We start from the raw sequence: 25,660 nt of genomic DNA on the forward strand, positions 1-25,660 counted from the left end.
GGATATGGGTTGCAGATGTGAGGAAAGAGATTTTGCAGTTTTTACTTGCTATAGTTTTATATTTAATATTTAATGAACAGGGGCCAGCGCTGTGGCTCACTTGGTTAATCCTCTACCTGTGGTGCCAGCATCCCGTATGCGCGCCGGGTTCTAGTCCCGGTTGCTCCTCTTCCAGGCCAGCTCTCTGCTGTGGCCCAGGAAGGCAGTGGAGGATGGCCCAAGTGCTTGGGCGCCTGCACCCACGTCGGAGACCAGGAAGAAGTACCTGGCTCCTGGCTTTGGATCGGTGTAGCTCCGGCCATGGTGGCCATTTGTGGGGTGAACCAACGGAAGGAAAACCTTTCTGTCTTTCTCTCTCACTGTCTCACTCTATCTGTCAAATAAATAAAAAATATTTAATGAACATATGATTTTTTAACTTAAAAAGTTATGCAACCACTGGTTTTTAAATGTGGTATGATATTCATCCTCCCTATAAAATATCATGTTCTTCACTCCTGTCGAACGTCAAAGAAGAACAACGAAAAGTACTAGGAATTCAGAGAACTTACTGCAAATCAAAACCAAAAAGAATGAGAGAAGCTTTTGCAGGCGTATTAGAAATAGTAGGAGCCCTCACTGGAGCAGTAGCTGATCCACTCAGGTGACCTTTTGCGCATGCTTTTGCCTCCTTGGGTTGTTTGGTCCGCAGTTTGCATTCATTGATCAGTGAGTTGATTTGCACTCAAACCCACCGACAGCAATGAATGTTGAGTGCAGCCATCAGTGTTTCCAGTTGTTGTGGTTGTCTTCGTTTTCTCTGACTCTTGTTTTTCCTTTTCCATGCTGGTTCTGTGAAGTCTGTGCCTGTGTCTTAGTATCCAGCCACCGTATGGTTGAGGGCCCACATCGTTATAGATAACATTGACAGTAGCACGGGGAGGCTCTTAAAGGTGGAGCAGCTGTTGCTCAGGGAAGGAAGTAGCTTCTGGAGAACATGACATGTATCTCTGTGATGGCACAGGCAGTGCTAGATACTGATAACCGTAACCCAGTGCCCAGGAGTGCTGCTTCTGCCTGTTGTGAACTGAGAAGTATGAGTGCTTTTTTCAAAGTAAACTAGCACGGATTTTGTTTGGAGAGAAGTAATAATAGCTAGTATACATTGAACATGTGCTGTTAGGAATGTCTGAAACAACTTAGATATTATCTCGGGATCTCACAGTTCCATGAAATAGGTACTCTTATTTCCCCCACTCTGTATGTGGGAAAACTGAGACACTTGCTGAGTCCCCAGCTAGTTTCAGGGGGTTGAGTCAATGTTTATCCTACATCTGTCTGACCCCAGATCTGACTTTTCTTGAATTTAACAGACATTTGTTTATATAAGCATATGTGGAGATGAAAATAGTAAGACAGTGGTTTATACTGTTGGTGAGCTATTAAAACTAAACTACGTTAACTGTAACTGGAGGCAGAATATGATAAAGCTTTATAAATGTGGGACAGTTTTGTGTTGTTTTGCTATTAAATTCTCCCCTTGACTCTTATTAAAAATTTTGAGGGAGTATAACAGAAATGGATGTGTGAATAAAACATTTAACTGAGTTTTATTTCAAAATGAAATACATATTTTTAGTAAATCTCTCCCCACTACATTCTATTTCTCAGTAGAATGGCATATTTCTAGGAGACATTTAAGTTTATTAGGTATTATCATGGAACTGTCCTTACCTTTTTGAAATGAAAAAACAACAAAAATCAAGGAATAATGGGTAACAGAGGTGGAAGGAAGCTTTTTAAAAAATGCACTGGACCACTTTGAGAGGAGGGGGACAGGCCACAGAATTATTTCTGGTGATCTCACATGATATGTGAAGGTACAGTCTGCCTCTTTGCTTCAGAAAAGTAGTGTTGTCTGTAAGGACCCTAAGGTACAGTCAACGGTCGGTGGTTTTTTCAAATCCCAAACTCACCGACAGCGTTGAATGTTCATTGGAGTCCTCTGACAGCCGGCCTGGGAGCCCTTCTTCAGCTTGCACCTGCATCCCAGGAGCCCGTAAACAGTGAGACCACTGCTAGCGGTGCTCACGTTCTTTTCCAGGTTTCAAGTTCAGAGTACTTTTATTTTGATATCAATTTGCATACAGTTAGAGATGAGACTGCACTGACTTATACAAGCAGGCTTTGAATAGTATTTGTAATTATAAAGTATCATATACTAAATTGTATATTAGCATTTTAAATATTAAAGAGCAGAGGTAAAGAATATATTAACACTTATTGGGGACCTGTGTACTAAAATTTGTATATTTGATTACATTAAACTTCCAGTCCACATTTTCTTTATGAGAAAACCGAGTCTTAAGCAGATGATTTGCTAGGAGCCAAGGTTACAAGCCAGATTTTGAATACTAGACTTTATGATTCCTGTGCTCCTGTCTCCTCCTTTGACTGTCAAAACTGTTGAAATCTGTGGCTAAAACCTTCACTGCATCAGAGGTAAGCCAAGCATGTAAATTTCTTCCTCTTGTTTACCTATAATAATAGCAGTTAGGTCTGTAGGTAAAATCTTCCTTCATAATTGATAATCTCCCTAGCTAAGATCCTGAATGACTAACTTAGCATAGAGGTGGCAATGATAGGACACAAGTTATTTTTCGTGCTAAAAAGACAAAAAAAAAAAAAAAAAGGAAAACAAAACAACTATGTCCTGCTGGAGAGCCTGCATTTCTTCTAAGAGCACAGAGAGTAATTACAATATCAGAAATCTTTTTCTATTGAATGTCTGTAATGGGAAAAATCTAGGAACAGAATTAATAATATGGATCTTTCCAGAATGTTGGATTTCTAAAGGCCAGGAGTGGTGTCCAGATCTGGGCGTGCTCAGTAGGAACAGAGCTAACAGAACTGCTGGCTGAATTGAAGTTTGTCTCTAACTATGGATAGTTCTTGCCATTTGCTTTAGGTTTAAATTTTAAAGGCTGTTCTCAAATTTATTTTTAATGCATTCAAGTGATATTATAATAAAAAAAGTCAACCACTGATAATCTGATTTGAATGTAAATTGTTTACATTCCACATCAGTTAAATTATTTTACTTTGGTCAAAGCTCTCCAGTTAGCCAGCTTTGTTGAATTTTTATGAAAGCAAATTGCATACAAACAAGTCAAGCAATTGTGCAGTGTTTTTAAAACTCTTTTATATATATATATATATATATATATATATTTTTTTTTTTTTTTTTGACAGGCAGAGTGGAGAGAGAGAGAGAGAGAGAGAAAGGTCTTCCTTTTTGCCGTTGGTTCACCCTCCAATGGCCGCCGCGGTTGGCGCGCTGCGGCCGGTGCACCGCGCTGATCCGATGGCAGGAGCCAGGTGCTTCTCCTGGTCTCCCATGGGGTGCAGGGCCCAAGGACTTGGGCCATCCTCCACTGCACTCCCGGGCCACAGCAGAGAGCTGGCCTGGAAGAGGGGCAACCGGGACAGGATCGGTGCCCCGACCGGGACTAGAACCCGGTGTGCCGGCGCCACAAGGTGGAGGATTAGCCTATTGAGCCGCGGCGCCGGCCTTTAATATATATTTTTAAACAATTCTTCCCCTTGGTCTAATATGAAGCGATGTCAAGCCTTATTTTAATGGGGTAAATATTCAAACTTTAAAACTGTACTAATTTTGGCGAAACCGGATCATTAGATACCAACAGAATACCATTCCTTAAATACATAGCATTCTAAGAAGAATGCCTTTCATAGACTTAAAAATAACAGAAGAATGAAAGGTAAGTTTCTGGAATGACACAGAGGTGTTTCCCATCTCGTGTTTTTTTTTTTTAATTTTTTTTTTACAGGCAGAGTGGATAGTGAGAGAGAGACAGAGAGAAAGGTCTTCCTTTTGCCGTTGGTTCACCCTCCAATGGCCGCTGCGGACGGCGCATCTCACTGATCCGAAGCCAGGAGCCAGGTGCTTCTCCTGGTCTCCCATGCGGGTGCAGGGCCCAAGCACCTGGGCCATCCTCCACTGCCTTCCCGGGCCACAGCAGAGAGCTGGCCTGGAAGAGGGGCAACCGGGATAGAATCCGGTGCCCCAACCGGGACTAGAACCCGGTGTGCCGGCGCCGCAAGGCGGAGGATTAGCCTGTTAAGCCACGGCGCCGGCCTCCCATCGTGTTTTAAGATAATTAACTTTCATGGCATAAAGCTTTTCATCATCCTCATTCCTTTTATTTGTTTTAAATCCTTTAGTTTCTATCATCAAGTTTAAGGTACATATTGGCTGCATTATGAGAGTTTGTCTAAGGGATTTATGTATTAAGTGCAATGATCAAATCTAAGGTTTAAAAAAAGTTAAGGTTTAAATTATCTAAGAGTTAGATAATAGCTGATCATGAGTTGATATGTTTAATTCTTGACTTAGATTGGTTTTGAGTTGTCAGAACTTACCATGCCCTTCCTTTCCCACTTCACTTACCTCTTTTTCCAGAGATATGAAATGTTGAAACCACTTTTTTTTTTTTTTCCAACTTGGAGATATAAATGTTATCATAGTCCTCCTGAGGCCTCTTGATATACTTGGAAGGAACAAGAAGTATAAGCTAAATTAAACAATATATTTGAGTGATTAACAGCTAACAGAAGAGTCATTATCTTAAGCTCTCTGCCTAGACACTTGCCAAGCATTGTGCATGGAACATCACTAAAGTGTATGGAGATAAATTCCTAAATTATAAAGATGACAACAGCATGTCAGAATGAATCCGTGTGTGTGTGTGTGTGTGTATGTTTGCTTTTAGCCAAACTGTGCTAACTTTCTACTTTATCCTTTTATTGATTCAATTGTAAAATCCCTGGGATCTGTTTTTTTATTTATAGATAGCCCTTGCCATCTTAGGACCTAGTATCTGATCAGGGAACTAAACATAGACACAGCTGATGGCAAGAGGGTGACCTCTATGCTAATGGAGTGGTGTGAACTATGTTAAGGGAGCAGAGAGAAAAGGATTAATTCTACGTGCAAAGGCCTGGTGAGGTATATCTCTGTAGGTGACATCTGATCTGGGCTTTAGAGATTTAGTTGAATTTTTACTAGAGTGAGGAGGAAAGATATTCTAACAAAGGGAAGACTATGCATAGGAAATCCCAGAGGCAGGAACACTAGATAATGGTGAGTAGTGAGAAAAATATCAGAATATCAGTTAACTCATTTTTTTTTTCCATTTTTAGTGTTTAAATTTCATTTCAGAAAACAGGTTTGTAGTCTGCAATTGTGACAATTGAAATCTGTGCTAATGAACTGCAGTCTACTACAATTCTACACAGTTAACTCATTTTTAAAACGTGAGACAAATGGCACTTGTCCTTCCTGTAGCGGCAGCTGTGGAAATCATATGAAGTTATGTTTGTGAAAGAGCATAAGAATGTAACTGCTGAGTCCTTCTCCCATTCTCTCCATTAATATGTACCTGAAACAAGATAAATGAAGTGTCTTACAGTAGGCTTTTTCAAATTGGGTGGTTCTTTGGCTTTCTTTCTTTCTTTTCTTCAAAATCATCATATTTAAAAATTTTCATGTATATTGAATGTTTGGAAAAGCAGTAAAGAGTCAGACTTTGGAAACACAATTGTGACTTTGAAATTTGCTAGCTATATGAACTTGGACAAATTACTAACCTCTCTGTTTTCTTTATGTGTAAAATGGAGTTAATTATAGTATTTACCTCACAGAAGGTTATGAGTACTAAATAAATTAAAATGTCAAGTGTTTAAAACAGTACATGAGACATTAAAATATTTTTGTAATTTCAATATAATTTAAATTGTTAAAATTATTTATAACCATTATTAATACTAAATAAAATTGCATATTTTATTCAAAATTTAATTTCCATCCTTTAATTAAACCAATGTAGAAGTCTATTCTTTTATAGTTAAAACAATAGCTGACCAGCTGTTGCAGTGTATATATGCATATGCATTTGTATGTTTTAAAGATTATTTTTTGAAATTAGTGCTTTACTGCGTTATTTGAAAGGTTTTCATCCCCCTTAAACTTTAATTCCTTGGTCTGTAAAATAAGATTGTTAGTATCCAACTTATTGATTTTGATGATTAAGTTAGATAATGTAAAAAAAAAAAAACCTATCGAAATTTATGGATTGTTTCCCTCAGTACATACACATAAATTTTGTAAGCAGCTTTGTGTATGGAATCTAAGAAAACTCCCTGCCCACCCTAGTGGTTTGGTCTGTGAAATTATGTTACTGCTTTGGAAAATCTTGATCTTGGTCTTGTTAGAGCTGGCTGTTTACCAGTTGTAGTGCATGCTCTTGCCGCCGTCAAGTCACGCCCTTCCTTGTAACATGACCTATGCCATGTAACCCAACAGTGATGGTTCCTGCAATAGTAGTTATTTAGACTTCACCAGCCCTTTATTAGTAACTCTGGGTTTATACAGTTAAAACTTCTAAAAGAAGTCCACAAGTGAAAAGTTACACAAATATCCCAGTGAATTCAACTCTCATTTTGCAAGTGTCCCACCTCTCTACTTCCTCAGCAGACATTTTGGTTTGGACCCGATTCCAGCATTTTGACTACTAGTTCTGATTTAAAGTTAGTCCAAAACAATGTGTTGTTTCAAGGCAGTACTCTTTAAAGAAGGCTGTTGAATCCAGAGTGCTTATTTGAATATTGTGAAAGAGGAAGAAAATAAAGAGAGCCTCAAAGATTGTGGCTATATGTGGGATTGTCAGTTATTCTTATATTTAGTCTGCTTGTGGTTTCACCAGGGAGTTGAGAGGTAGGATTAGAAATTTAAATTCAGTCATTTGAAACATTTTACATTTTGACGTGTAACTTTCTGTCAGTTACTTCAGATATTTGGTATGAATCTGGACTACAAGAGGAAGTGGGCAGCCCACATATCTGAGAAAGCAAATTGGCCTAGTGCTTAGGCAGTATTTCTCTTTAAATGAGACACATACTTCAAAGCCTTCAAAAGATGGCAAGGATTGCCTGAGTTTTCATGTGCTTGGGTTATTATTTTTCTGTAGTATTTTGCAAACCCATAGGAAGCAACACTTTATTTTTCCACAGTAAATTAATTTACAGTATGTTGATAATCAGTGAACAAGTCTTCTGAGTAACTGTGTACCAGGGATTGTTGTTCAGCCGAGCTGAGTGCAGAAGTGATTTGGGACTATCAAGCCATAAAAGAAATAGGGGGCTGGTACTGTGGTATAAAGGTTAAAGCTGCCGTCTGCAGTGCCCGTATCCCATGTGGGTGCCGGTTCAAGACCCAGCTGCCCCACTTCCGACCCAGCTTCCTGCTAATGTGCCTGGGAAAGCAGCAGAGGATGGCCTAGGTACTTGGGCCCTTGCACCCATGTGGGAGACCTGGAGGAAGCTCCTGGCTTTGCATCAGCCCAACTCCAGCGGTTGCAGCCATTTTGGGAGTGAACCAGCAGATGGAAAATATCTCTGTCTCTGCCTCTCTGTAACTCTGCCTTTCAAATAAATAAATAAATCTTCAAAAAGAAAGAAAGAAATAGGAACTAAAACCATGCAGTAGCTAATCATTGGAATTAAGGAATGAATTGTAGAGAGTCTTGGGTTTTATTGCATTGTATGAAAAGTGTTGTCAGATTTTAAGCCTTTCCACTCCCAGCATGCATGTGTTTTGGAAAAAACAGTTAATAAAATATGCAGGAAGAGTGATCAAAGGTCTCAATCTTTCTTTTTTAGACTAATGAAACCCTGATAATGTATCAGTGATATAAAACTGTATTTCTGGGAGCCAGCGTTGTGGCGTAGTAGGTAAAGCCACCGCGTGCAGTGCTGCTGGCATCCCATATGGGCACTGGTTCTAGTCCCTGTCATTCTACTTCTGATCTAGCTCTCTGCTATGGCCTGGGAAAGCAGTGGAGGATGGCCCTAGTCTTTGGGCCCCTGTACCTATGTGGGAAGAAGCTCCTGGTTCCTGGCTTTGGATCGATGTAGCTCTGGCCATTGTGGCCATCTGGGGAGTGAACCAGCAGATGGAGGACCTCTCTCTCTCTCTGCCTCTGCCTCTCTATAGCTCTGCCTTTCAATTAAATGAATAAATCTTTACTAAAATAACAACTGTATTTCTAGGGCTGACGTTGTGGCACAGCAAATTGTGCCTGTGATGCTGGCATCTCATATGAGTGCCGGTTCAAGTCCTGGCTATTCTGCTTCCTATCTAGCTCTAATGTCCTTAGAAAGCAACAGAATATGTCTAAGTACTTGGGCCCCTGCCACCCATGTGGGAGACCTGGATGGAGTTCCAGGCTCTCTGCTTCAGCTTGAACCAGCCCCTGCTGTTTTTGCCACCATTTGGGGAATGCACTAGCTAATGGATGATCTCTGTCTCTTCCTCTATCCCTCTTTCTCTGGAATGCTGCCTTTCAAATAAAAATAAATATTTTTTTTAAAAAAAATCTTTGTAAAATATGGTATCTTAAAATCTTTATTTTATTTTTAATTTTTAAAGATTTATTTATTTATTTATTTGAAAGGCAGCATTCCAGAGAGGCAGAGGGAAGAAGGGAGGGAGGGAGGGAGGGGTAGAGGTAGAGGTAGAGATCGAGGTGCAAGGACCCAAGCACTTGGTCCATCTTCCTGCTTTCGTGAGTCATAGTAGAGAGCTGGATTGGAAGAGGAGGTGAAGGCTTAGCCTATCATGCTACAGCACCAGCCCCAAATAAATAAATCTTAATGACAACAACAGCAGCAATACTGTTTCTTCCTCTGACCCATTTTAGTTTATTGGGTTAAATTTAATCATATGGCATTTTATATTCTAAAAACTTGGACAGCTCTGTTATTATAAAGTTTATTACTGCCTCAAGTGGATTATAGCTTTTGTTGGACATTGTAAATTATGGGTAAGTAGATGTGTTCAATAACTATTTTTAGTTATTTATAGCATTTGGGGAAAATTAATTTTGATGTTGCTTTTTCTGGCTATTTCCAGAAAATAGTTGAATCTTTGTAAAATATGGTATCTTAAAACCTTTATTTATTTATTTATTTTTAAAGATTTATTTATATGTAGGAGAGGTAGAGACAGAGAGAGAGGTCTTCCATCTGCTGGTTCACCCCCCAGATGTCTGCAACAGCTGGAGCTGTGCTGATCCACAGCCAGGAGCCAGGAGTTTCTTCTGGGTCTCCTACGTGGGTTCAGAGGCCCAAGGACTTGGGCCATCTTCTACTGCTATCCCAGGCCATAGCAGAGAGCTGGATCGGAAGAGGAGCAGCTGGGACTAGAACTGGCGCCCATATGAGATGCTGGTACTTCAGGCCAGGGCTTTAACTCTCTGTGCCACAGCGCCGGTCCCAAAACCTTTATTTTTAAATGTGTTTTCTGTAGAAAAGCTATACTTAGATTTACCTCTTTTCATAAATAACATAATACTATACTAACTTGGATAAACTTAATAATGATATATTGCTTTTAGATTTAATGTGTTTTATTGCTAACCTGAAATTGTACAATCTTGATGTTTGAATGAGAATGGTAATTGTGGATGGGAGGTAAAAAAATTCTAGGTTGAAAGAGTAACAAATAGGGGCTGGTATTTTGGCGTTGTGGGTTATTTCACTGCTTGGAACACTGGCATCCCATGTGAGCACCAATTAGAGTTCCAGCAGCTCCACTTTTGATCCAGCTTCTTGTTGTGCCTTGGAAAGCAGTGGAAGAGGCTCCCGTGCTTGCACTCCTGCCATCCATGTGGAAGATCCAAATGAAATTCCAGGCTCCTGACCTTGGCCTGGCCCAACCCTGCTAGTTGTGGCCATTTGGGAAGTGAACTAGCAGATGGAAGATTCTCTCTCTCTCTCTAACTGTGCCCTTAAAATAAATAAAATCTTTTCTTTAAGAGGAAATATATTCTAGTTCAGTTTCATAACTTTTAGAACTATCAAGAATATTAGAGGTTATTTAATCTCATGGTTTCTGAACCTGACTTTGTATCAAAGTTAGAAGTGTCAGTGGTAGGGCCAGCATTTTGGTGTAGCAGGTAAAGCTGCTCATGTGATGACAGCATTTCCTATGGGCGCAGGTTTGTGTCCCATCTGATCCACTGCCAGTCCAGCTCCCTGATAATAGCCTGGGAAAAGCAGCAGCAGATGACCCAGCTGCTTTGGCCCCTGCTACCCACATGGGAGACTTGGAAGAAGCTACTGGTTCCTGGCTTTGGCCTGGAACCTGGAACCTGGCTGTTAGAACCAACTGGGTAGTTAATGAGCGGATGGAAAATCAATCTCTCTGTCTCTGTCTTCTCTCTCTCTAGCTCTGACTTTCAAATAAATAAATAATTTTTTTTAAGTGTCAGTGGTGGGAAATATAACCTAATGAGAATTCAGATTCCTGGGTACCACCCCAGGCTTGATAAATCATATTCTCTGGAGTAGGTTCTGTATTTTTTGGAAGCCCCTCAGATGTTTTGGATTTAGTCATTTCATGAACATTTACGAATCTCTGATTTAGGCTAAAGATATTAATGTAAAAGAGAACGGACAGACTTAGAAGGGAAATGAAGATTACAAGCCACTCGGCAGGGTCAGAATTGGAATCTTTATCTCTGTGTATATGTTTGTTTACCTGTTCCATGCTGCCTCTCCATCATGAGACAGGATGCTTTTTACAGAAGTTTTTCTAATGTTCTCTTGGCCATCTGCAAAATATATAGCCTTCAATTCCATTTTAGCTTTAGGGATGCACCTGGAGTTAGTGCAGAAAGACTGTTGACTTGGATTTGGTATTCTTTTCTGAAGCATTTGACTAGGTAAGTGATGATGAGCAGTGTTGGCTTAAAAAACCATCCATAGTGTGAAATGAAAAATTGCTCTAAAGTGATCAAAACTGTGTGACAGTTTGCCAGGCTCTGACATTTATCAGCTGCTGCTACACTTTACTGCTTTTCTCTAATCAAAGGTGACTACCACTGGATGGAGTAGGCTTACAGAACCACTAGCTGCTCTCTGGGGAGGAATTTATTTTAATTTCCAATGAGAATGTAGGAATGATTTTAATAAAGATCAAGAACCTCCAAATCACTTCAGCTTGGGCTCCTGGCCAAGTGTCCATCCTCAGGAGGGAGTTGGTGTCAGATGCTGCCTTGTGACTTGAAGGTATTTCAGGAAAGCCAAAGGCATTACAGAAAAGCCTTTCCTGAGTTGGCAGGCAAGAGTGGCTCCAAGAATCAAGGCCTGCCACATGTCATCAGCCTGGCAAAGTAGAGTTTGGACACTAATGATGGCTCTTGTCAAGGCTCAGTGTGATAAAGCCAAGAGGACTTGGCTTGAGGGTTAGTTTGCACAGGAAGGGAGTTACAGCTTTGAGAACACCTGCCAAGAGTTTTTAGTGTTCTGGCTGTATGTCAGTGACATATCCTTCACCCTTGACTTCTGTCACTCCTTTTTAATGGTTGATGGCAGAGATACTGGATGGGTGAGGAAGAGAGGCACTTGATTATATCTAGCTCATCTCCCTCCTTGGTTGTTTTCTTAGTATTTGTGTAGAGCTAAATATGTGTGGCCTACTCCAGGCCAGTGTTTTCTTCTGTCTAAGGCATATGAGGCCAGAGTCACAGGTGTTCTAGTTCCATAAATGCTACCTTGCTGGGGATCACAGAAATGTTTTGATAGGCAGTTGTAGATTTTTTTTTTTTTTTTGCAGTTATATCTCTCTGTTAGAAGTGTTACTTTGATACATTCCCCTGTCTTTTAGTAGCAATTTGACTTTTGGCAAGCAGTTTAACAATAGTTTCTCATTTACAAAGTGGAAGTTAGTAATTGATCTTACTTATGTCACATAATTGTTGTGAAAATTAGGTGAGAACAGAACTATAAAAATACATGGCACATAACATTCAAATTTCAGTTACTATTATTGTAATTTTTTCGTCAACTTTCAGCTTAATGGGAAGAAATGGAATGAAGAGTTTCTAAACCACAGTCTTAGTGAGCAGAGGAATTGTGTAGAAAGAACATAAAATTGAAGCCAGGAGACCCAGAGTAGAGTATGCTAAACCTTTATTGTTACTTAAGTTTCCATGGGTACCCTTTTAAATTAATAAAAAATTTTTTAGGTTCCCAAAAGTTTTTATTTGTATGGGCTATAACTATCAGTTTTTACTCAGTGGGAATTAAATCTGGGTAATTTTTAAAATATTTTAATTCATTACAGTAAATAAATCCTTTATATATTAACATAAGTAGCATCTTAAAATAAAATTAGCTGTAAAATAATTTTATCATTTTATTTTATTAGAGAGGCAAAGACACCTCTCCCATCTGCTAGTTTACTCCTCAGTGCCCACAACAGCTAGAGCTCAGCTGTGCACAAGCCAGGAGCCAGAAACTCAATCCACGTCTCTTAGTGTGGGTGATAGGGACCCACATACTTGAGCTGTCACCTGCTCCCTCTCAGGGTGCACAGATGCAGGAAGCTGGAATAAGGAACAGAGTGAGGATGTGAAAGTCGGCACTCTGATATGGATGTAGCAAGCAGCATCTTAATTACTATGCCAAACTGTCCTTATATTAAAAACATAGTGAAAATGACATCATTTCATAATTTTGAAGATCTCTTTAATGTCTGACTTCATAAAAGACACCTACATTCTCAAATCCTTATTGTATCTGTTACAGTGTGTTGTTTTGGTTGAGGTGTATGAAGGCATTCTGGTCTTTCATCTGTCTGTTTATCTATCCAGTAAAAGCAGGGGAATTTTGATAGTTTTCAGGTAGTTGTGTATATTTTTCTTAGAAACTATTCCAGATCTTAATATGTGGTATTTTCTTTAAGGCTAGTTGCCATGTGGAAACTGAAACCATATTTGTATTTTATTTTATTTTATTTTATTTATTTTTGACAGGCAGAGTTAGACAGAGAGAGATAGAGAGAAAGGTCTTCCTTTTTCTGTTGGTTCACCCCCCCCAAGTGGTTGCTAGGGCCAGTGTGCTGTGGCTGGAGCACTGCGCCAATCCGAAGCCAGGAGCCAGGTGCTTCCTCCTGGTCGCCCACGCGGGCGCAGGGACCAAGGACCTGGACCATCCTCCACTGCACTTCCAGGCCACTGCAGAGCTGGACTGGAAGTGGAGCAACTGGGACAGAATCCGGCGCCCCAACTGGGACTAGAACCCCGGGGTGCCAGCGCCGCAGGTGGAGGATTAGCCTAGTGAGCCATGGCGCCGGCCAACTGAAACCATATTAATGAACTTTTTTTAACGCCATTTTGTTAAACTCTTTATATACTTATACTTTAAAGGTCTTATACTTTGTGTGGCTCTTTTACTCAGGCATAATTTTCTAACATATCATTGGCTGTTTTGAAAATACTTGTTCACCATGCTCTTCTGGATTTTGACACCTTTCATTACATAATATAAACAAAATCAACTTTGTTAACGTCATCAGCAATCTCATCAGAAATATATTTAAATTTCGGGAAGCTGTGAATTTTACAGAGGCAGACATAAATTATTCCCTTTCAGGAAAATATCTGTCAGATATTCAAATCCAAATAACTATAATTTTACCATTAATTGTTCTTTCAATAAAATAGTGATTCATGAAAAAAAGAATGGCTAGTTTAGTTTATGGCTCAAACTATATTTTGAATGTTTTTCCTTGGGGCAACCAGTATGCAGAAGTGCTTATGTCTAGCTCCAGTTTTGTTACACAAAACATTGAAGATATATACTCAAGCTTCACTAAGTCTCACAACATCAAGTTCATTCTCAAGTTGAAATGTACCCTCCTCCCTTGCATGTGTGGCAGTGGTGAATGTGACGACTACCAGGATGTTTTGTGCCACTGCTTGATTAGTGCGAAGGCCGGCAGTTTAACCCAACATCAGTGCAAGTGTCAGCATAGTAAAAAGGCAAATAATGTCTTAGAGGTAGTTTTGACTTTATACACTTTCTGAAACAGTCTTGGGAAGCACCCATTGGCCACATTTTGAAAACTGCTATGGAATCCAAATGTTGAGGAACTCCAGGCAAATGGTGGAAACTTCCTAGTTCCTCCAGAGTTAACACCAATGGCTGCTGTAGGCGAAAGGAGAGAAGACAACCATGCTTGGCATATTGTTTTGGCATTCCCCTGGGGCCTGCCATAGTATATAGGGCCTTTATTTGCACACAGTGGAACTCAATAAAGGTGACTCAGTTAATGCAGATTGCTTAAAATATTTAGCAACTCAAATTTTTATGTTCTTATGGTAAATACCATGTGTATTCTGTCTTGCTGATCCCTTTGCTTCATTTTTATGATTATATTTATATTAACTGGTATGATTGGGGTGATACTGTGTGAATTTTTTCTAGTGGGGAGATGGGCTAAGGAGTAAATCACATGGCATTTGCTCTTTTATGATCTTGGGAAAATAAGCAGTTAGCAAACCAAGCAGTGTCCAGATGCAGAGATTAATAGGTGCCTGGCTTAGGATTCAGCATTTGTGTAGATATTTGTAAGAAATAGGTTCTTTTTTTAAAAACACAATTTCACTGTCAGGCATTATGATATGTGTATATGTACGTAAACATGCTCATATATATACATAAACACATGTATATAAGCATTTAATGTGTATAATACATAGCTCAGCATTTCCTCTTGAGATATAAGTAATTATCCTATGATCCTGCCTATTCCATAAGTTGCAGTGTATATCCACATTTTTGGGTGGTGTCCTCTTTGGTTCCTTAGAGATGGTTTTGTGGTATGATAAGGGATGGTGGTGCTTTTAGATCAAGATGGGAAAAAATTGTTAAAAAAATCAATATAGTCTTTTTTACATAAAAATACAATTAGGATAGACATTGTATGGTGCAGTGGGTTGAGTCACCGCTTGGGACACTTGCATCCCATGTCCTATCCCTGGCTACTCTGCTTCCAGTCCAGCTTCCTGCTGTTGCAGCTGGGAAGGCAGTGGATAAAAATCGAAACACTGGAGTCCCTGTCATCCGCGTGGGAGACCCTAACGGAGTTCTGGGCTCCTGCTTTCAGCCTGGCCCAACCCTGGCTGTTGTGGTCATTTGGGGAATAAATAGAGGATGAAAGATCTGTCTCTCTCCATGTCTCTTCCTCTCTTCTGTCACTCTGTCTTTCAAAAAATAAAGCATTCATAAGATGTTAGTCACAATAAAGCAGGTAACTGGAAGGTGATTATTTGTGTCTTCAAAATAAACAATAATCAAAAGCAGCCAGTTATAAATCCTTGATTTTTGTATAGTCTCTGTAAAGTGATTATTTAAAGAGCAATATCTGTGTGGGAACCCAGCTAGCGTCTTGAGTGGAAACTTGAGGTGAGGGTAGAGGAGGGAATGTCCTCAGTTCTTTGTAAACTACATGCAGATTAGGTTCCTTTCCTAGCTAGAGCTCTTTGAGTGTATTGTTTTGCTTCTAGGAAGTTCTTAGAACTTGATCTTCTCTTTGAGGTTTTTTATCTATTGTTTCAAAATTATGTTTCCATAGTGGGTTCTCAACTAGGCTATGTGAAAGAACTGATTAAAGAAATTTGTTTGTTTATTTGAGAGGCAAAGAGAGAGAGCTCCCTCCCACTGTTTCACTCCTCAAATGCCTGTAACAGCCAGGAATGGGTCAGGCTGAAGCCAGGAACCAGACTCAATCTAGGTCTCCCATATGGGTGGTAGATACCCAACTACTCAGGCCATGACTTGATGCTTCTAAGGATGCACATTGGCAGGAAATGGAAATGAGGAGTGTTGGTTCATGCCCCAGGTGACTGCAGTGGCCAAAGTTGCACTGCTCCAAAGCCAGGAGCCAGGAGCTTCTTTTCCTGGACTCCCACATAAGTGCAGGGGCCTGAGGACTTGGGCCATCCTCTACTGCTTTCCAAGGCCATAGCAACAAGCTGCGTTGGAAGTGGAGCATCCAGGACTTGAACTGGCACCCATATGGGATGCTGGCACTGCAGGTGGCGGCTTTACCTGCTATACCACAGTACTGGCCCTAACACCAGTTTTAAAGGTCTGTCATTCATAAGTATGTCTAATACTGGGGACTTGCTATGTATTTGATATTGTGAGAACTATCATGTAGGATGTTACTGCTATTTCACTTTGCATTTAGGACATAAGGATCTGAGGTCAAATAACTTGTTTAGCTTTCTTGGCTAAAGTAGGGAGGACTCCCCATTTTTAGCTTTTGAAGAGCAGAGGTGGAGACTATCTTTCCTGGGCCATTTGGGTATTTATAGCATCATTTGTGGGCCTTACAATATTATTAACTTAAAAATTAGCCTACTAGGGCCTGGTGCTGTGACATAGTGAATAAAGTGGCATAGTGGATAAAAAAAAATATACATCCCATATGGGTGCCGGTTCGAGTCCTGGCTGCTCCACTTCCGATCCAGCTCTCTGCTATGGCCTGGGAAAGCAGTGGAAGATGGCCCAAGTCCTTGGGTTCCTGCACCCGTGTGGGAGACCCGGAAGAAGCTCCAGGCTCCTGGCTTTGGATCGGCCCAGCTGTAGTTATTGTGGCCATTTTGGGAATGAACTAGCAGATGGAAGATTTTTTTCTCTACCTCTGCCTCTCTGTAGCTCTGCCTTTCAAATATATAAATACATCTTTAAAAAAATTAGCCTGCTATAGATTTATTGAATTTCAGGTCCTGCCTGTAATTGCTTTGGCAGGGCCAGACCGAATGATTTTACAGGCTTTATATGGACCAACTTCATATTGTCATAAGTGGATAACTTAACTACCTTACAAGACATTCATGTACCATTTTAGAAGTGTTTTTTAGGGGTCAGGACTTTAACCCACTGCACCACAGCGCCAGCCCCGTAAGTGGCTTTTAAAGTCTCAATCATTTCTAATGCTTTCATCATAACTTGACATTAAGGCTTTGTCCTTTAAAACAAAAGCTGGAGTCAAGAAGTATTTATTTCTTTGTGGTATGGAAAAGGACTATTTATAGTTCACCATTTTTAAAAGCAAGAAATTCTCCAAACCACATCAGAACCTATGCCAACTTGGTTACAGGGCCTTTACAGAATAATGATGTAAGAATTTGAAAGACTGTATAATATTACTGCCAAAGCTCACAGAGTTTAGGTTTAGTACTCTGTGTTTGCCAGAATACAAAGCTCAATTTTTTTTTCTGTATGTACCACATTATAATAATCTATTTTTTGTGTTGAGGTGTAGGAAATAAGTGGGTTATTGTTTGATAAATTTGCTGTTTTTGCAGATAATGATGTTGTTTTGTCTCTTACATATATTTGAACATTATTCCCCCAGTAATTCTCAAGTACTTACTGTCCTAGGTGAATTCTTCAAATGTATGACACAGAGGGAGATTCATACCTTGCCTTATTATGTTTTGTAACTTTCCATCAGGGAATCCCATGTGCTACATTCCATCCACTTGCCAAGTCTTGGACTTTTGTCCACAGTATGGTGTATGAGTGTGCAATTACACATACACATACTGGCAAGAACAGGTTTTTTTCTTGGCCTCTTTTAGAGGAAGCTCAAAGCCAGAGAAGTAAATCCAGATGTTCTGGATTAAGTCTGGCACCCTCAATTCAGAATTCTAAATGGCAAGTCTTCTTTTGGAAATGTTCCAGGCTTATTCATTACCTGCTGTTGCTAACCATCACATTTTAAGGGAGATTCTGGAGTTTTCTTCCTTTGCTAAGGAGAAGAAATATACACTGAAGTGGCATGGGAGTGGTTCTTTTATTTTAGAGAAACATAAGGAGGCATGCAGAGGGAGGGTAGCCTTACTGTTGGGAATAAGTCTGTGATGAGAGCAGGTGCAACTGCAGCTGGAACTCCTTAACTGCTTCTGGCTTTGTTTAAGTTCTAAATAAAGATATTTGACATTAACACCAGTGAACCCATTATGGGCTCTCTGGCACCTAACAGTACCTTGCAAAAGTGGGAGGTATTCACTGTTTTCAGTCATCATTTATTTATTGAACTCTGTGTACCAGGCAACATACTAAATGCTGGTGATGAGTAAGATTCTTTTCAAGGGGTAAACATTTGGTGCAGCACTTAAGATGCCATTTGAGACACCTGGGTTCATGTACTAGCTCTGCTTCTGATTCCATTTTCTTGCTAGTATACACCCTGGGAGGCAGAAGATGGTGGCTCAGCTGAGGGTCCTTGTCACCCATGTGAGGGACTCGGAGTTCTGGACTACTGACTTCCACATGATCTAACCCTGGCTACTGTGGGCATTTAGAGGAATGAACCTACAGATGGAAGGTCTATTTCTGTATCTCTCTCTTTGAGGTAAATAAATGGTTAAATAAGTTATATGTATCTATATATCTGTATTTAAGAAACTACACAATGGTAGAAGGCACAGATTCTTAAGTGGATAAATTAGTTTATTGATTTTAGTTCCTCATACAATTTAGTAGTTTTCTTTAATGGAACCATTTTCATTAAGTTTTTTATTATATACTTTATTATATTTATCCCAGGCACTCCAATATGGTGTATATATATCACAAGCAACAGCTTAACCTACTGTGCCAAACACCTGCCCTTGAAACCATTTGTTTTTGATTAATTAATTAATTAAGAGAGTGATGGAGAGGTTGAGAGAGACACAGTTGCCATCTGTTGATTTACTCCTCAAAAGCTCACAATGTTGGGCCAGGTAGAGCTAAGAGCCAGGAACTCAGTGGCAGGTACCCAACCACCTGAGTCATTAGCTGCTACCTCCTATGCTACACAATAGGAGGAAGCTGGAATCAGGAGCTGAACTGGGACTCAAACCCAGGCCCTCTGATATGGGATGGGGACATCTTAACTGGTGTCTTAGCTAGTGGCCAGATGCCTTTCCCGTTTCATGTTTTGTTCACTTTGTAAGTCGGCTACAGAAGCCTGTCCACAGGATTGATTCCGTGCTGTTCTTTTTTTTTTTTTTTGACAGAGTGGACAGAGAGAGAGAGAGACAGAGAGAAAGGTCTTCCTTTTCCATTGGTTCACCCCTCAATGGCTGCAGCGGTTGGCGTAGCACGCTGATCCGAAGCCCGGAGCCAGGTGCTTCCTCCTGGTCTCCCATGCGGGTGCAGGGCCCAAGGACCTGGGCCATCCTCTACTGCACTCTGGGGCCACAGCAGAGAGCTGGACTGGAAGAGGAGAAACCGGGACAGAATCTGGCGCTCTGACCAGGACTAGAACCCGAGGGTGCTAGCGCTGCAGGCGGAGGATTAGCCTATTGAGCCACGGCGCCGGCCACCATGCCCTTCTAAGAACAGACATGAGATTGCGCTTTCATTTCTGAAGTGTGCTTGCTAACTTGGCTTGCATTTTTGCCCAGTGATGCCGATTTGTGGAGTATGGGCAGAAAAAACTATATAATACAGAAAAAACATTTCTAATGCTTCAAGAATCGATTGTTCTGTTCTCAGTAATGTTTCCTGTACCAAAAAAACATGTGAGAAAGCACAAGTCTATTTCACTATGCTGCTTATCAGGCTGTTGTAATGTGATAATAGGAAAAATTATTTCCTCTCTCTGGAATGCAGGCCTCCTTTATCTGAGTTGTTGCACGGTTAGGGCAGACCCAGAATGCACGTTTTCATTGTAACTGTAGATGGATGTGATCACATTTACTTAATAGTGATGTTATTCCTCTGTTGCAACTTTTCTTTAGCCTTTTTTCACTTTGAGGGTGGGCATATGAATATTTTCATTCAGAGTCTCTTAACCGCAAAAAGAATGTTGAATTGCTTAAGTTGAATCACATTTTTTTGGTATAAAGCAATCTCAAAACACATGTACGACTGTTATTAAAGTTATAATAGCTAATATTTATATAGTACTTATATTCCAGGTTTTTTAAAAAAGGGATTTATATATAAAATACTTAAAAGGGGGAATCATCTAATCCTTACAACAGTTTAATATGAAAAGTATTTACTGAAGCTGGAGTTGTATCATAGTAAGTAGCTGCTTGTGATCCTGACTTCCCATACTGGAGTGCCGGTTCAAGTACCGGCTACTCCACTTCCTATCCAGCTTTCTGCCAATGTGGCTGGTAAGGTAGTGGAAGATAGCCCAAGTACTTGGGCCCATGTGGGAGACCTGAATGGAGTTCCTGGCTCTGGCTTCAGCCTGGCCCCGCCCTGATCAGTGCAACCATTTGGAAAGTGAACCAGTGTGTATAAGATCATTATTCTTTTTTTTTTTTTTTTTTTTTTTTGACAGGCAGAGTGGATAGTGAGAGACAGAAAGGTCTTCCTTTTTGCCGTTGGTTCACCCTCCAATGGCCGCTGTGGCCAGCTCATCGCTCTGATCTGAAGCCAGGAGCCAGGTACTTCTCCTGGTCTCCCATGCGGGTGCAGGGCCCAACCACTTGGGCCATCCTCCACTACCTTCCCGGGCCATAGCAGAGAGCTGACCTGGAAGAGGGGCAACCGGGATAGAATCGGGCGCCCCAAATGGGACTAGAACCCGGTGTGCCGGCACCACAAGGCGGAGGGTTAGCCTGTTAAGCCACGGCACCGGCCAAGATCATTATTCTTTTTGATCAGTTGGTTGGTCAGTCTGTCTCTCTGTCTCTTCCACCCCCAACTCCTTTTGCTTATCCTTTTAAATCATTCAGTCAATCAAACAATCTTAAAGAGATAGGTACTTACTATTTTTCCCATTTTTCCTGTGAAGGTAGGAAGACTTAAGTTAAATCGCTTGCTCAAGATCACAGATATTAAATGGCAGAGCCAGTGTTTGAGTCAAGCATTCTAGCACCATAGTGTTCTGAGTCACTGTGCTACACCATTTCATACTGTTTGAGTCAAGCATTCTAGCACCATAGTGTTCTGAGTCACTGTGCTACACCATTTCACACTGTTTGAGTCAAGCATTCTAGCACCATAGTGTTCTGAGTCACTGTGCTACACCATTTCACACCATTTGACACTGAATGTTGCCAGATGCTCTAAAAGTGGGGTAATGGTATCAACCATTGTAGTGTTCAGGCATTGCACATACCATTTTACTTCTTTTCAGTCTTTTGGGGTATGTGAATTTGTGTCCATTTCACAGATGTTAATATCCACTAAGATTTATGGAGCACTTACTGCATATTGGTCAAGTATTATACTGAGTGCTTTACTTGTATTTTCTCATTTAATTGAATGTTGAGAATAGTTCTTTGGATAATTACTTATTTTGGAAATGAGAAATCTGACCTTAGAGAAGGTTAACTTGCCTAGAGTCAAATAAGTAAAGATGGACAAAACTAAGGTTTGAAGATGAGTTTACCTGACTTCAGACACTAAGGTTTTCACTACCACATAATATTTGGTAGGATGCAGTAATTATCTAGAAATTCCAACAGTTAGGTGAATCTCTGAGGATAGAACCTAGCTCCAAATGCTGTTCCTCACCTTTGATTCTCATGTATTTGTTGATTAAATATTACCCTTGCCTTTGCACTTCTTCAAATGCTCACAGTAGAGAAACTTGGTAAGGATCAGAGATGGCCTTCTTGTCTGAAAACAGGAGATTCTTATCTAACTGGTGTCTTTATGGCATCATGGCATGTTCAGAACTAGTGTTTTTGGGGCCGGTGCTGTAGCACAGCAGGCTAACGCCCGGGCCTGAAGCACCAGCATCCCACATGGGCACTGATTGTAGTCCTGGCTGCTCCACTTCCCATCCAGCTCTCTGCTATGGCCTGGGATAGCAGTGGAAGATGGTTCAAGTTCTTGGGCCCCTGCACCCGCATGCGAGACCTGAAAGAAGCTCCTGGCTCCTGGCTTTGGATCGGCGCAGTTCTGGCTGTTGCGGTCAATTGGGGAGTGAACCATCGGATGGAAGACCTCTATCCCTCTCTCTGCCTCTACTCTCTCTGTGTAACTCTGACTTTCAAGTAAAATAAATCTTTAAAAAAACCCCAAAAAACAAAAAACTAGTCTTTTATGAAGGTTTTACTTTTTTTTTTCTTTAATTCCACCTGTGGGGGCAGCGTTGTGGTGAAATGAGTTAAGCTGCTGCCTGTGATGCCAACATCCCACATGGGTGCCAGTTTGAGTCCTGGATGTTCTACTTCAATCCAGCCCCCTGGTAATATGCCTGGAAAAGCAGCAAAGATGGCATGAGTGCTTGGGCCCCTGCACCCACATGGGAGCTTCAGAAGAGGCTCTTTGCTCCTGACTTTGGCCTGGCCCAGTCCTGGCTGTTGCAGCCATCTGGGGAGTAAACCAGTAGATAGAAGATCTCCCACTCTCTCTTTTTCCCTGTTTCTCTATAACTGCTTTTCAAATTAATATTTTTTTAAAGAAAGCAGATTGACATCGCAGCTTCTGTTATTAGAAAAAAAATCCATGTACTAAAGTTTATCACTTTTCATAGATTTCTTTCTGATATATTCACAGGGATTTCTGGAAGGTATAGAGGTGCCATTTTTAATTTAATTAATTATTTTTATTTAGTTTTTCTGCAGGGGCAGGCAGAGGTTCCACCTGCCAGTTCACTCCCCAAATGACCATAGTGGTCACGTGGGGCCAGGTTGAAGCAGGAGCCAAGGAATTCAATCCAGCATCCCACATGGGTTGCAGGCGCCCCAGCTAGGGTCAGAACCACTATGCCAAATGCCCATTGCTATGCCTCCCCCACCTTTTCTTGGGCGGGGATGGCAATATCTGTGAGATTCTATTTTTGAAATACAGTAGTGTATTTTGCCTCCTTAGCATTGCAAGTTTATTTTCTTTAGCACCTAATGTATGGCTGGTATGGAAAGATTTTATCTATTTTAAATTATTTTTTATGTGGGAACCTTCATGTATCTCCTATCAGGTCTCAATAGTTGCAGTTAACTATTTTTTATTAAACTTAATTTAAAAAGTTCTTATGGGTAGAATTAACACTTGAATCTCACATGTCATTCATTTCCTTTTCCCTTTCACTAAATGTCTTTTCTTTGTCATTTTAGATTTTCTCTTTCTTACCAGCCAGTTGATCACTTAAGGTTATTAATTATATCTCCCAAATATGTATCAAAATCTGACCTAAGGTACTCTACATTACTAGATATTAGAAAAATGAAAAAACAAAACCTAATATTAAACTACTTAATACCTACTGACTGGCTACCATTAAAATAACAAAAAAGCTGACCATTCAAAGTGTTGGTGAGGGGGCCAGCGCTGTGGTGCAGTGGGTTAACGCCCTGGCCTGAAGCTCCGGCATCCCATATGGGCACTGGTTCTAGTCCTGGCTGTTCCACTTCCAATCCAGCTCTCTGCTATGGCCTGGGAAAGCAGTAGAAGATGGCCCAAGTCCTTAGGCCCCTGCACCCCCATGGGAGAGGCTTTGGATCATCGCAGCTCTGACTGTTGCGACCATCTGGGGAATGAACCATCGGACGGAAGACCTCTCCCTCTCTCCCTCTCTCCCTCTCTCCCTCTCTCCCTCTCTCCCTCTCTCCCTCTCTCCCTCTCTCCCTCTCCTCTCTCTCTGTAACTCTGACTTTCAAATAAATAAATGTCTTAAAAAAAAAGTGTTGGTGAGAACTGGAGCGCCCAGACTGTCAGCAGAAGTATAGTGTAAACTCTTGAAACCTTTAAAATCATGTGGTTATAATCCTATATAATATTAATTATATTTCAAGCCCCTGTGAAAGCTAACCATAAGCAAATTCATTTCTAGGCATATCCCAAACACAAATGTATAAAAGTGTGCCCTGAAAGACATGTTTATAGAAGCAATATTTGTAATAGTCCCAAACTGATAAATTGAGATAATCAATAAAATGGGATACTGAATGGCAATGATAAGGACAAACTATCACTAAATGATGGATGAATCCTCTAGAAAAATGTTGAGCAAAATAAGCCAGACATATATACTATTACACGAATACGGGTGGGTGCTGTAGCCCAGTGGCTTCAAGCCCAGCGGCTTCAAGACTGCATCCTGGGGCCAGCGCTGTGGCAGTGGGTTGCCGGCATCCCATATGGGCGCTGGTTCGAGACCCGACTTCTCCACTTCCTGTCCAGCTCTCTGCTATGTTTTGGGAAAGCAGTAGAAGATGGCCCAAGTCCTTGGACTCTTGCACCCAGGTAGGAGACCTGGAAGAAGCTCCTGGCTCCTGGCTTTGGATTGATGCAGCTCTGGCCGTTGCGGCCATTTGGGGAGTGAACCATCGGATGGAAGATCTTTCTCTCTCTCTGTGTAACTCTGACTTTCAAATAAATAATAAATCTTAAAAAAAAAGAAAAGAAAAAAAGACTGCATCCTGTCACGACTGCATCCCATATTGGAGTGCTGGTTTTAGTTCTGCTTTTGATGCATCTCCCTTCTAATGTACGTGGAAAGCAGCAGATGATGGCTCAGGTCCTTGAGTCCCTACCACCCATGTGGGAGACCTAGATGGAGTGCCTGGCTCAGTACTGCTGTATCCATCTGGGGAATGAACAAGCAGATGGAAGATCTTTTCTCTCTGTCACTCTGCTTTTCAAACAGATAAATAAGTAAATAAATATATGTATGTATTTTTAGAAGAATGGTAGTTGCTTTTATTGAAGGAATAAAATGACTGGGAATGGACAAGATCTCTGTAAGTAATGTTCTATATTTGATTTGAATGTTGGTTCCCCATATGTTCACTTTGTGAAAATTCATTGAACTGTACATTTGGGATTGTGTGTGTTTCACTGAATTTTGACAATTACATAAAAGAATTATTAATTTTTTTAAGCTAGAAGGTAGCTTGGTTTAAAAGTTTGAGGGAAACTATAAGACTCAAGGACTCCTTAAGATACTATCTCTAGTTAATGGCTTTGGGTTAGTCACCTAAGAGTGGCCTTAGAAAATGACGTTTTTCTGTGTATTTACATTACAGTGCTGGGAGGAGTCAGCCCAATTATAATATTTTATGTCAAAAGGTTGTGAGAAAGTTGGCAAGGTTTTACTTTTTATTCTACATAATATTTTTCACATTTTCTTTTTCTTTTCTTTTCTTTTTTTTTTTTTTTTGACAGGCAGAGTTAGACAGTGAGAGAGAGAGGCAGAGAGAAAGATTTTCCTTCTGTTGGTTCACCCCTGAAATGGCTGCTACGGTCAGCGCACTGCGCTGATCTGAAGCCAGGAGCCAGGTGCTTCCTCCTGATCTCCCATGTGGGTGCAGGGCCCAAGTGCTTGGGCCATCCTCCACTGCCTTCCCGGGCCACAGCAGAGAGCTGGACTGGAAGAGGAGCAACTGGGACAGAATCCGGCGCCCCAACTGGGACTAGAACCCGGGGTGCCAGCGCCGCAGGCGGAGGATTAGCCTAGTGAGCCGCGGCACTGGCCCACATTTTATTTTTCAACTACTGTTTTAAGCATGCTCTTTTAAAAAAAAAAAAAATTGATGACTTTAGTGTACGAAATGTTAAGGAGCATGACAAATGATAGGGTGAGATATTTGGGACCATTTGAAGCTTTAGGGTGCCCTGCAAATCATATCCAATTGAGCCATAGTAATTTTACAATTCAGGAAAATAACGGGAGACATTTTCCAGAGGTTGACTAGAGCAAACTATTACATATACACACTCCCCGTTGCATCTTTTTTAAAAAGTTGTGGTTAAAAGCAAAATTTACCATCTTGTTTGTTTATCAATTTATTTGTTGTTTGAAAGACAGAGTGACAGAGAGAGGGGGTGGGTTCCATCTGCTGAT

The 25,660-nt window shown here is 40.7% G+C and overlaps 1 long non-coding RNA gene across 1 annotated transcript in view; it reads right to left on the minus strand.

The window, feature by feature from the left end:
- The window catches only part of LOC133771557 (uncharacterized), a 59,196-nt gene that overhangs the window by 14,959 nt on the left and 18,577 nt on the right, over positions 1–25,660 (minus strand). Inside the window, exon 2 of the long non-coding RNA XR_009867588.1 lies at positions 4,451–4,550. This is a non-coding gene — a long non-coding RNA (uncharacterized LOC133771557). The remainder of the gene's footprint in view (positions 1–4,450; positions 4,551–25,660) is intronic.

The sequence above is a fragment of the Lepus europaeus genome, chromosome 12 (assembly GCF_033115175.1).
Source record: "Lepus europaeus isolate LE1 chromosome 12, mLepTim1.pri, whole genome shotgun sequence".
NCBI lineage: Eukaryota > Metazoa > Chordata > Mammalia > Lagomorpha > Leporidae > Lepus > Lepus europaeus.